General features: G+C 47.6%; 1 long non-coding RNA gene across 1 annotated transcript; it reads right to left on the bottom strand.

The window, feature by feature from the left end:
* Positions 1-478: 478 nt before the first annotated feature.
* On the bottom strand, positions 479-3,763 carry LOC311342031. Its single transcript, XR_014633381.1, has 6 exons — positions 3,548-3,763; positions 2,126-2,182; positions 1,438-1,470; positions 1,008-1,082; positions 750-781; positions 479-576 (listed from the first exon to the last, which is right to left on the bottom strand). It is a non-coding gene; the product is annotated as an uncharacterized lncRNA (long non-coding RNA).
* Positions 3,764-10,007: the final 6,244 nt, after the last annotated feature.

Genomic DNA, 10,007 nt, shown 5'->3' with positions numbered 1-10,007 from the left:
ATTCCCTGAAGTATAAAGTGGTATTTCAATGTGATATTACACAAACAATTAGTTTTTTCATATTTTAAACATTGTAAAAAAGCTATCTGAAAATCCATCGGAGCAGTGGAAAACAATAGAAATATTGACAGGTCTTTCATTGTTTAAAGTTACCTTAAGCAAATAAATAAGACTATTTGGAAAAGGAAAATGTGCATATATTCGAGGAACTCTTTTCAACAGCAGATATATTTTGGTCAATTTACCCCCAGATGGCTCAACTTACCCCTAAGCTGGGCCAAGTTCAGCCACAACACAACTTTTTTGAGAGGTCATATTTTCACAGACCTATGTCATAGATGCATTGTTTTATCTTTCCATGCCTATATATACGCATCGAAGCACAGCTATATAGCTGTATAGTATATCAAGATCTATATAGACTTGTCCTATAACTGTCAGTCCAGTCAGTATTCAGATGAAAAGAAGAACAACTCAGTCACCATTTGTTCATTTTATCTACATTTGTATTTTCACAAACACATTACATTAAATATAATCGTGGCAGGTCTTTTACTCCTCTTCCACCGGTCTTGGCTGAAAGAGATAAAAACGGTTGATGTTAGTTTTATTAAAACATCGTCTAGATTAGAACACATAAATCATTTTCTGAAATGTTTGTCCCGTGAGGTGTCCCCTGACCGCCACCAGGGGTCGCCAACGTCCTCTTAGAACCTAGACCAGAAACCCGGGAGTTCGGTTCGTCCTACCTTGGATTTTCCACAGTTGCGGATCTTGTTGCCTTTGAAGCAAGATGAGAGAAACAAGTTAGAACAGATCAACAGAAAGCAAATACACCGGCACATGCAGACACACACACACACACACACACACACACACACACACACACACACACACACACACACACACACACACACACACTCACACACACACAGACTCGCTTAAGTAAGTGGCTTTTGATCAAATCGTCTAAATGACCTAAATGTAAATGTTGAAGTAGGACTCACCAGTCAGCAGGAAGAAGGACATCACCACCATGATCCCGGCCAACACCAGACCCCCGATCCGCAGGGTCTCGTAATCTACAGGTGAGGGGGGACACAGTCATCACCTGACTGCTGCCGGCCACAACAGAAGACCCTAACGCACGCACGCATGCACGAACGCACGCACACACACACACAGTCTAGACCTGGTCTGTAGGAGGCTCAGGTTCAGCTCTAGACCTGGTCTGTAGGAGGCTCAGGTTGAGCTCTAGACCTGGTCTGTAGGAGGCTCGGGTTCAGCTCTAGACCTGGTCTGTAGGAGGCTCAGTTTCAGCTCTAGACCTGGTCTGTAGGAGGCTCAGGTTGAGCTCTAGACCTGGTCTGTAGGAGGCTCAGGTTCAGCTCTAGACCTGGTCTGTAGGAGGCTCGGGTTCAGGAGGGTTTGGCTTACCGTACACAAAGTCTGCATCGATGTCTTTTACAGCTGGGGGGGGAAACAGAGTGAAACTCACAATAACGCAAAACAACGGATGGAGCAAAAAGAATTATCTTGATAAGACACAAACTTTAGTAAAACTACTACTGAGTGATTATAAAAACAGAAGAGGTCACTGTAATGGCTGAGAGCCCACCTTCCTACAAATGAACAGATTGGTATTCAATTTGATCAGAATAACTCCTCTTAACTAATCTTCCAGAAACAAGATACTACGCCCCCAGGAGTGAAGGTCACTAGCTACCATTGATGAACTAGTGTGAAGGTCACCAGCTACCATTGATGAACTAGTGTGAAGGTCACTAGCTACCATTGATGAACTAGTGTGAAGGTCACCAGCTACCATTGATGAACTAGTGTGAAGATCACTAGCTACCAGGAATGAACTAGTGTGAAGGTCACTAGCTACCAGGGACGAACTAGTGACCTTGGTTCAGACATCAGAGGTCACCCAGCCTCAGCACTCCTGTTGCATTGTGGGAGTTATGTTTGACCCTAGACTCCAGGCTGGAGGACTCTCTGTGGGACCAGGGTTTCCCAGGAGTCCCAGGGTGCCATGGTAACCAGGTGCCATTGTTCACGGTTTTTATGAAGGTGACCATGAAGGTCCGGAGGTTCAGGGCAGCGAGCGGAGAGGGCTTACCTCCTCCGGAAGACATCTCGTTTGACGGCGCGTGCTTTGAGGAGTTGGACGACAAAACTGGAAGGGAATCGATGAAGTCACGCTTTGTTATTAGTTCCAGACGTTGTAACAGGTTGTGCTCAGCAGCGCCAGCCAGATCAGGACATTGTAGGGGTTTGGCTTCAATAACGGCCCGATGTAATAAAGTGTAAGGTTTAAATTGACCTAATGGGTTTAGACGAGAGGCAACTGAAAGGTTGGGAAACCCGATAGGTCGGGACAAATTGCTTTAGCGGTTCCACCTCGGCGGGCTGATAGCAGACGGATTGTCTGAACTTTAGGAGGCTAATAGGGGTATTGATTATCTCTCTTCACACTCTGCTTTCGAGCCCACACAACAAACACTTACACACACACACGCACACACTTTGGCACACACAAACACACACACACACACACACGTGTACACACACACACACTTTGGCACACACAAACACACACACACACACACACGTATACACACACACACACACTTTGGCACACACAAACAGACGCAAATACCCATACAATCGCACACACACACACACACACACAGTGGCACACGCAAAACACTCACTCACACACACACACACATACATTACCCACACTCACAAACACACACACACACATACACTTACACACATGCACACAAACAACAGAATCACACACACACTCTCTCACACATATGGACACATATCCAGCCATGCACCACAGAGAGAGAAGCACACACATATTGTTGGATCTGGATCAATGTCCCATAATCATTAACGAGCAGTAATCAAAGACTGGAACCTTCCGGTTCATTTTGCTATCTGCTCCAGGGCAGCTTTTCTGTCAGACACCGCGGAGCACAAAGTCATCGCAGAGTGAATGACAGTTACTGATTAATATCAACTGGAATATTCATTAACCCCGGGCCATATACTTCTACAATCATCAATAGACACAAGAGCGTTTGCCAATTCATTTTTCAGAAATCAGTTTCTTAGGCCTGCCTGTGTCTCCCATCGTACAGCTGATATTATATCGAGATCACAGGACCATGGTAATATAATAAAATAACTATGTCCTCTAAAACGTGAACGTGACCTCTAATCCATCCTCAGACGGTTCTCTGGTTTCTGTTTCAACGCTTTAATACATTAGGATTCCACACACAAACACGTACAGAAATACAGTCGGATCGCCCCCCCCCCCCAGCAAGAAACAGAATGGTTCGGTCCATTTTGGAGGATCCCCACCGTCTCGGCTCAAATCGAACCGAGTCAATTGCGCCCCATAGTTCTTCATAGTGTTCCTACAGGCCCAGACCCCTACAGGGTCAGGCGTCACAGTCAAACCCTAACTGTCACAGTTCTAACACAAGATTGTGCATAAAATGGAAGACATGAAGGCATGACTTACCTGTGGGGGCTGAGACAGACTGAGGATCCACTCCACAGGTACGGAGAGGATGTGTGTGTGACGCCCCGCCCACTTATTAATATAGTTATAGAGTGGACCGAATACCAGCCACAACGCACACACACACACACGCGCACATGCACACACACACACACACACACTAAATCGCACACGCACACACACACACACCGACATGCACACACACACACACATACACACACACACGCCAACATGCACACACACACACAAACACTAACTCATAGCACCCCCCCCCCCCCCCCTGCTACCCATTGACAGAGCCCTCCCTGCCTGGTCGTGTTCGGTCCTCTGTTACACATTGATGTGTCTCATAAAGCCGGACTCTGAGGCCAATAAATGGTAAGTGTGCCGACCTTTGGAGCCACGGGGGGGCTGGGGGCGGCCCGGGGCCCGGGGGCCGGCCGGGATGGGCCCCATGGGTGTGAGCGTTAACCCTAATGGGCTGTCGGACCAGAGAACATGACCACCAGACCACTCGGCTCCGTGTGAACACGCTTTTATTAGTATGCCAAACGCACAATGTGTTGCTACCGCACAAAGCTGGTGTGTGTCCCAGGGGTGACATTAACGACATGTGTTCATCTCCTCGCACGCCACACATCCCCAAAACACACGCACACACGCGCGCACGCACACACGCGCACACACGCGCGCGCACGCACACACACAAATGAAGCATCATTTAAAATAACTTAGCACCAATTGCTGCACGGCTTACAATTTTGAAACTAAAAATGGAAAAAAGAGAAATAAATACAAAGAAGTAAATGAAGTCTAATTAACAATACCAGCCTGGGAGTTTCAAGAACAACCAATCAGGGTTTCCCATACTGCAGTCGATCTCGCCTCGACCAATAGAAAGGAGCAGGCTGATCATTAGGTTGAAAGTGTGCAGGAAGGGCAGTGAGTCAGCTGATAGACTAGAGGCTCCTCCCACTACGCTATGTAGAGGCCCCTCCCACTACGCTAGGTAGAGCTCCTCCCACTGCGGTAGAGTCTGAGCTCCTGGAGAAACCTGTAAAACTTTCCCTCTCAGCCGGAACTCTGAGATTGTCATAAGTCAGAGTGGTACGTGGAAAAAAATGCAATACATTGAATGTGCACACACACGCACACACACACGCACGCACACACGCACACACAAACACAAACAAGCATCACACATATATTTTAAGTTATACATTTTGTGTCGTAATCTATCCAGATATATATATATATATATATACACGTATACATTATAATATAAACGTGAAAAACGTATTCAAGGACAACCGACAAGCTTAACATCTGATATAGACAACTGGTAAACACCTATAGGCACACAGATCGATACAGCGAGATACAGTGGTCCACAACATTAACGTCTCCTAGAGGGGGGGTCTCAGGGACCCCGTCCCCCTCCAGCGGCCATCTTGGCTCCAGACGCTCTCTGGGGTGCGGAAACTGAGAGTATGGTGCTCCGCACTCACCTCCCAGGTTAGTGTTTGGAGCCGTGATGGCTGCCGTGTGAATAAGACCCGGTGTCAAACACGCTATTGGCTAAGACAAGAGCAGAGCACGATGGGAAGTCACGCACGTACAGAACGGACAGAGCACTGGGAACCACCACATTCAGGACGGAACACACGGGCAGCAGGAAACATTGACCTCCTACAGGCGTCACATTTATGTACAGATTACATTCCTGTCCGGAACACCACCACTCCCACCACCACCACCCACCACCACCCCCAAACACCACCCCCACCACCACCACCACCACCCCCACCACCACCCCCAAACACCACCCCCACCACCACCACCACCACCCCCAAACACCACCCCCAAACACCACCACCACCCCCAAACACCACCCCAAACACCACCCACCACCTCCACCTCAGCCAAGCATCACAGCATGACAATATCGACCAATCAGCACGCGGGGGGCGGGGCCTTTCTCTTTGTTAATATAGAAATCTTTGATTGTTGTTCTTGGAGCCGGTCGTCGGGGGGGGGGGGCGGGGGGGTCTAGTTCTCAGCAGGGGGGTCTTTGGCGGGCGCCGCAGCTGGAAGAACACGTTAAACACACAGATGAACATCAGAACACATGTTTCCATTTTCTTGTTAAAGACTTCTTATGTTATGGGAGCATTTTGCTGCCCCCCTTTTGAGAGGTGCCACAGAAATAAAGTGTTTTAGGATCAGATAATTGTTGTATACTCACTCACTCGCTCGCTCACTCACTCGCTCACTCACTCACTCACTCACGGACTGACTGACGCTCTCACCCTTGGTCACGATCAGGTTCTCCTCGTTAGCCTCCTCGTCACCGGGGGCGCTGCGGGCAGAAGAGGTCAGGAGGTCAGACACTGGGGGGGGGGGGGTGAGCAGAGGTCAGGAGGGGGGGGGGGGGGGGGGTGAGCAGAGGTCAGGAGGTCAGACTCTGGAGGTCATCACACCCGTCAGAGAGACGCTACCGAGGTCATACCTGCTCTTCTGGTTGATGTTGCAGCGGCATCTCCGGCCTGCACACACAATCACACACAACCAATCAGAACCGCTGTAGGGTTAGGCTGAACCGACACTCACACACACAACCAATCAGAAACGCTGTAGGGTTAGGCTGAACCGACACTCACACACACAAGAAGAACACACACACACACACACACACACACACACACAAGCAGAACACACATACAGACACACGCAAAGAAGAACACAAACACACACACACACAGAGGTTAACCTACTGAGGATGAGGAGGATGCCAAGTGTGAAGAGCACTACAGCAAACGTGAGTCCTCCAATCCTCAGACTCTCATAGTCTGGGGAGAGAGAGAGAGAGAGAGAGAGAGAGAGAGAGAGAGAGAGAGAGAGAGAGAGAGAGAGAGAGAGAGACAGAGAGAGAGCGAAAGAGACAAACACACACACACACACACACAGAAGGTACATCAGAAGCACAGTATTGTATTGACTATCCGGCGCTATGGGCAGAGCGTCGTCACGAGACCAGATGTGTGAGAGAAGGAGACTTACTGTAGACGAAGGGGTCTTCCTCTGCGCAGGACAGAGAGAGAAGAACACAGTGAGTACAGGAACATCCACCCTTAGAACAAGACGTCTCCTCTAGTCTCCTTCCTCCCGGGGTTGTCCCCGCGGCCCCAGACGCTTCACAGCGGGTCAGGGGGGGCCCCAGACAAACGAGGGCCCCCCACCGGACCGCTCTTCCACAGGGACCCCCGGCAGGAGCCCTTCTTTGGGGGGGGGGGGCCCTTAATTTGGGGGCCTCACCTTAAAGGGGGACTCCAGGTCCCCCACCTGCTCCTTAAGGGTGACCCTCAGGCTCCGAGGACCCCTCCCCCCGGGGGGGGGTCAGCTGAGAGCAGCGACCTGCAGCCTCTCCTCTGTCACGGCAGGAGATGTGCGGAGAGGTTCCACCAATCCTTGACCTCCGGTTTACCCTTAAGCCCCGCGGAGCGCGACCGCACCGTCCAACGAGGTGAGGGTGCGGAGCGCGATACGACGACATGACGACATGACAACATCATAACATGACAACATGACGACATGACAACAGGACAACATGACATCATGACATCATGACATCACGGCTGTGAAGCGCCCCCCCCCCCCCCCCCCCCCCGCACATTAGGTAGGTAGCGACGGGACAGGTTCCCCCCCCGAATGAAGGAAGGTTACGATAAGGGCGTAGACCCGGAGAGCAGCTCACCTTGGGCAGGAGCGTCGCTGGGGTCAGAGGTCGCTGGGTGGAGGAAGACGAACGGAGAGGAAGAGGAGGAGTGGAAGAGAGAGGGAGAAGCGTTGTTGTTAAAACCGTCTTAAGGAAGCCTTGAACTACTGCAAATGATTCATCTCAATGTGTGTTGTGAGCGTGTTGACCCACAGAACTGCCAGTCAAGGATTTCTGGTTAATCTGTCGGTTTCTGAATGTGCCATCCGTGCGTTAAATAGTCTTTCTCGCGCTTAATGTTGGTTTTTACATACTTACAAATCCTTACAAGCCCACGGACACACATACGTGAAAATGATTAACGGCACCTCGTTCTTCCATTTCGAGGATCTTATCCAGTCCCGATACTGACACCTATTGGTGATGTTGCTACACTACATCTAAATCTCTTGTAATGTTGACTGAATACTTGCTCAGAGTGTACAATTGTTAAATGTATATTTATGTATTTGCATCTTGAAGTACAAGGTTTTAGCCAAAAATGTGTTGTGTGCTTGAAACTTCTGTATTTTTTTGTAGTATAATATAGTGTTAGTTTGTTAGATTAGTTAGATATTTAAATTGCATGAGAATGTGACCCAAAATCAGACAGAGAAAATACTAATAATAAAGTGGCCAATCATATGGGTGGTGGGCGGACCCTGTGCTCTCCATTGGCTCCCTCCCCGACCACCATCCCACTGATCTGCCCTGAACAGGCAGAAGGCTGTTTATTAAAATGCCACTATAGGCTTTATCTGTTGAAACATTCCTGGAATTTCTCTGGCTTTCGTTCTTTCTTCCTCTGGATTTCCAGTATATTTTCTGACTGTGTGAACAATAATTGTTTCAAAGCGTGTGCGGATAACACAGTGGGATATAGTGCTCTACATGTTCTGTCAACTGCCTCAGTCTGTCCCCTCTGCATGCATGTGCGCATGTGTGCATGTGTGTATATGTGCATGTGTGCATGTGTGCATGTGTGCATGTGTGTATGTGTGCATGTGTGCACGTGTTTGTGTTGGAGAGGGCGGGGTCCTCTTACCAGACACACAGACCAGGAGCGAGGAGAGGACCAGCAAAACTGTTTCCATGGCAACTGTTGAAATAGAGTTAAAATGCGAGAGGTTTGAGGGAGGAAAGAAATAGAGGAAAATACATGGGTACCTCTGGGGCTTAGCACACTTTAGCATACAAACCACAGGTGCAACACACACACAGACACGTTGTCTGAATACATGCGGGAGGATACATTTGGTGTTTTATTATGTAACATGTCGGAGAGCACTTAGATACTTCCTTTTCCTGGTGGAGGTGGTTTTATCTCTGTGGGGGTCATGACCTTGACCTACTAAGTAACTCTCTTCCTCCCGCTTGTTCTCCATCATCTCCTCTAACGTCTACTCTGTCAGCCGCATGCATCACACACACGTGCATATTCACACGCTCCCACGCACACGGAGACATGAGGGAAACTTCTTGTTGAGTAATACTCAAACACTTTAACCACAAGGTCGTATGAGTATTGAGAGAGAGAGAGAAAGAGAAAGAGAGAAAGAAATAAAGAAAGAAAGATAGAAAGAAAGAGAAAAAGAGAGAGATAATGAAAGGAAGAATATCATAACATATATACATTTAACACATATACCAGCAACATCAATTACGAAAAGGAAAACAATATCTTTGTTATTATCATATAGTGCTCTGCTCAGTTTGTATCTAAAAATCATCTGCAATCATTGTTCCCCTGTGTACTATATCCATCAAGACCTTCATATCGCTGAGTTAAAGCATGCATTCATTCACTACATCATTTAGAGGATGAGGAAACATCCGTCCATCTGGTCCTTCCAGTCCAGCTCCATTCCATACTGAATGACTGAGACATTTCCCTAACTGTGGACTACAACAACTCTGAATGGCACGTGTTATTGTACCACACTAGGTCCTATTAAAACAGAGAAACAAAGAAATGAAGTCTCATGAAGACATACTTCATTTTTTTAAGTTTGCAGAAGACATTTGCAAATATTTATGATTAGTATATGCTACACGTGAACCTCCTAAGATGGCACAATTTCATTGGTTCACTATCTCGGGATATTGGGCAATATCCCATGATTGAGATCTCAAACTCGGGATATTGTTTTCATCACGAGTGACGGTCGTCTCGTCATGGTAATAAAAAACAAATAAATCCCGGCAAAAAGTGTTATCTTGTTTATTTTTGGAGTGTTTACATGTGGTATATACTAAAACAATTTTTCACCTCAGGCTCTGTGAATAGTGGGGAATAGCTTTTAATAATAGCTACTATTCACCTCGCCTTCGGCAAATACTTGTTAATTATCCTAAATTGCAGCAATCACTTTACTATTGGAACATTTTATAACCTGTATAAATATCTTTAAAATACAAAGTATCTTTTATTTATTATTATTCTATTTATTTTGCGTCATGTATTTGAAACCTGAGACACGCTTTGAGTCTATATTCTAGAGTAATCATCTCTCCTCGGGGACAGAAGAGATCTATTCTCCAGTCCAGTGGACATGAATGATGAGTTGGCCACACACTACACCAATCAGATCCAGCGATCCGAGCCATCAGGCTGCCCAGCAGGGCCAGTCCTACTCCGTCTTTAGCAGGACTGCGAGGGACATGGGTGTCAAAGGTGGGACATTCTGTCTCTTCTACCTTCTCCCC

This window comes from Micromesistius poutassou (assembly GCF_964030765.1).
Source record: "Micromesistius poutassou genome assembly, chromosome: 4".
Taxonomy (NCBI): domain Eukaryota; kingdom Metazoa; phylum Chordata; class Actinopteri; order Gadiformes; family Gadidae; genus Micromesistius; species Micromesistius poutassou.
The sequence above is the reverse complement of the archived record's forward strand: the minus strand, read 5'-3'. Positions and strand labels throughout refer to the sequence as shown.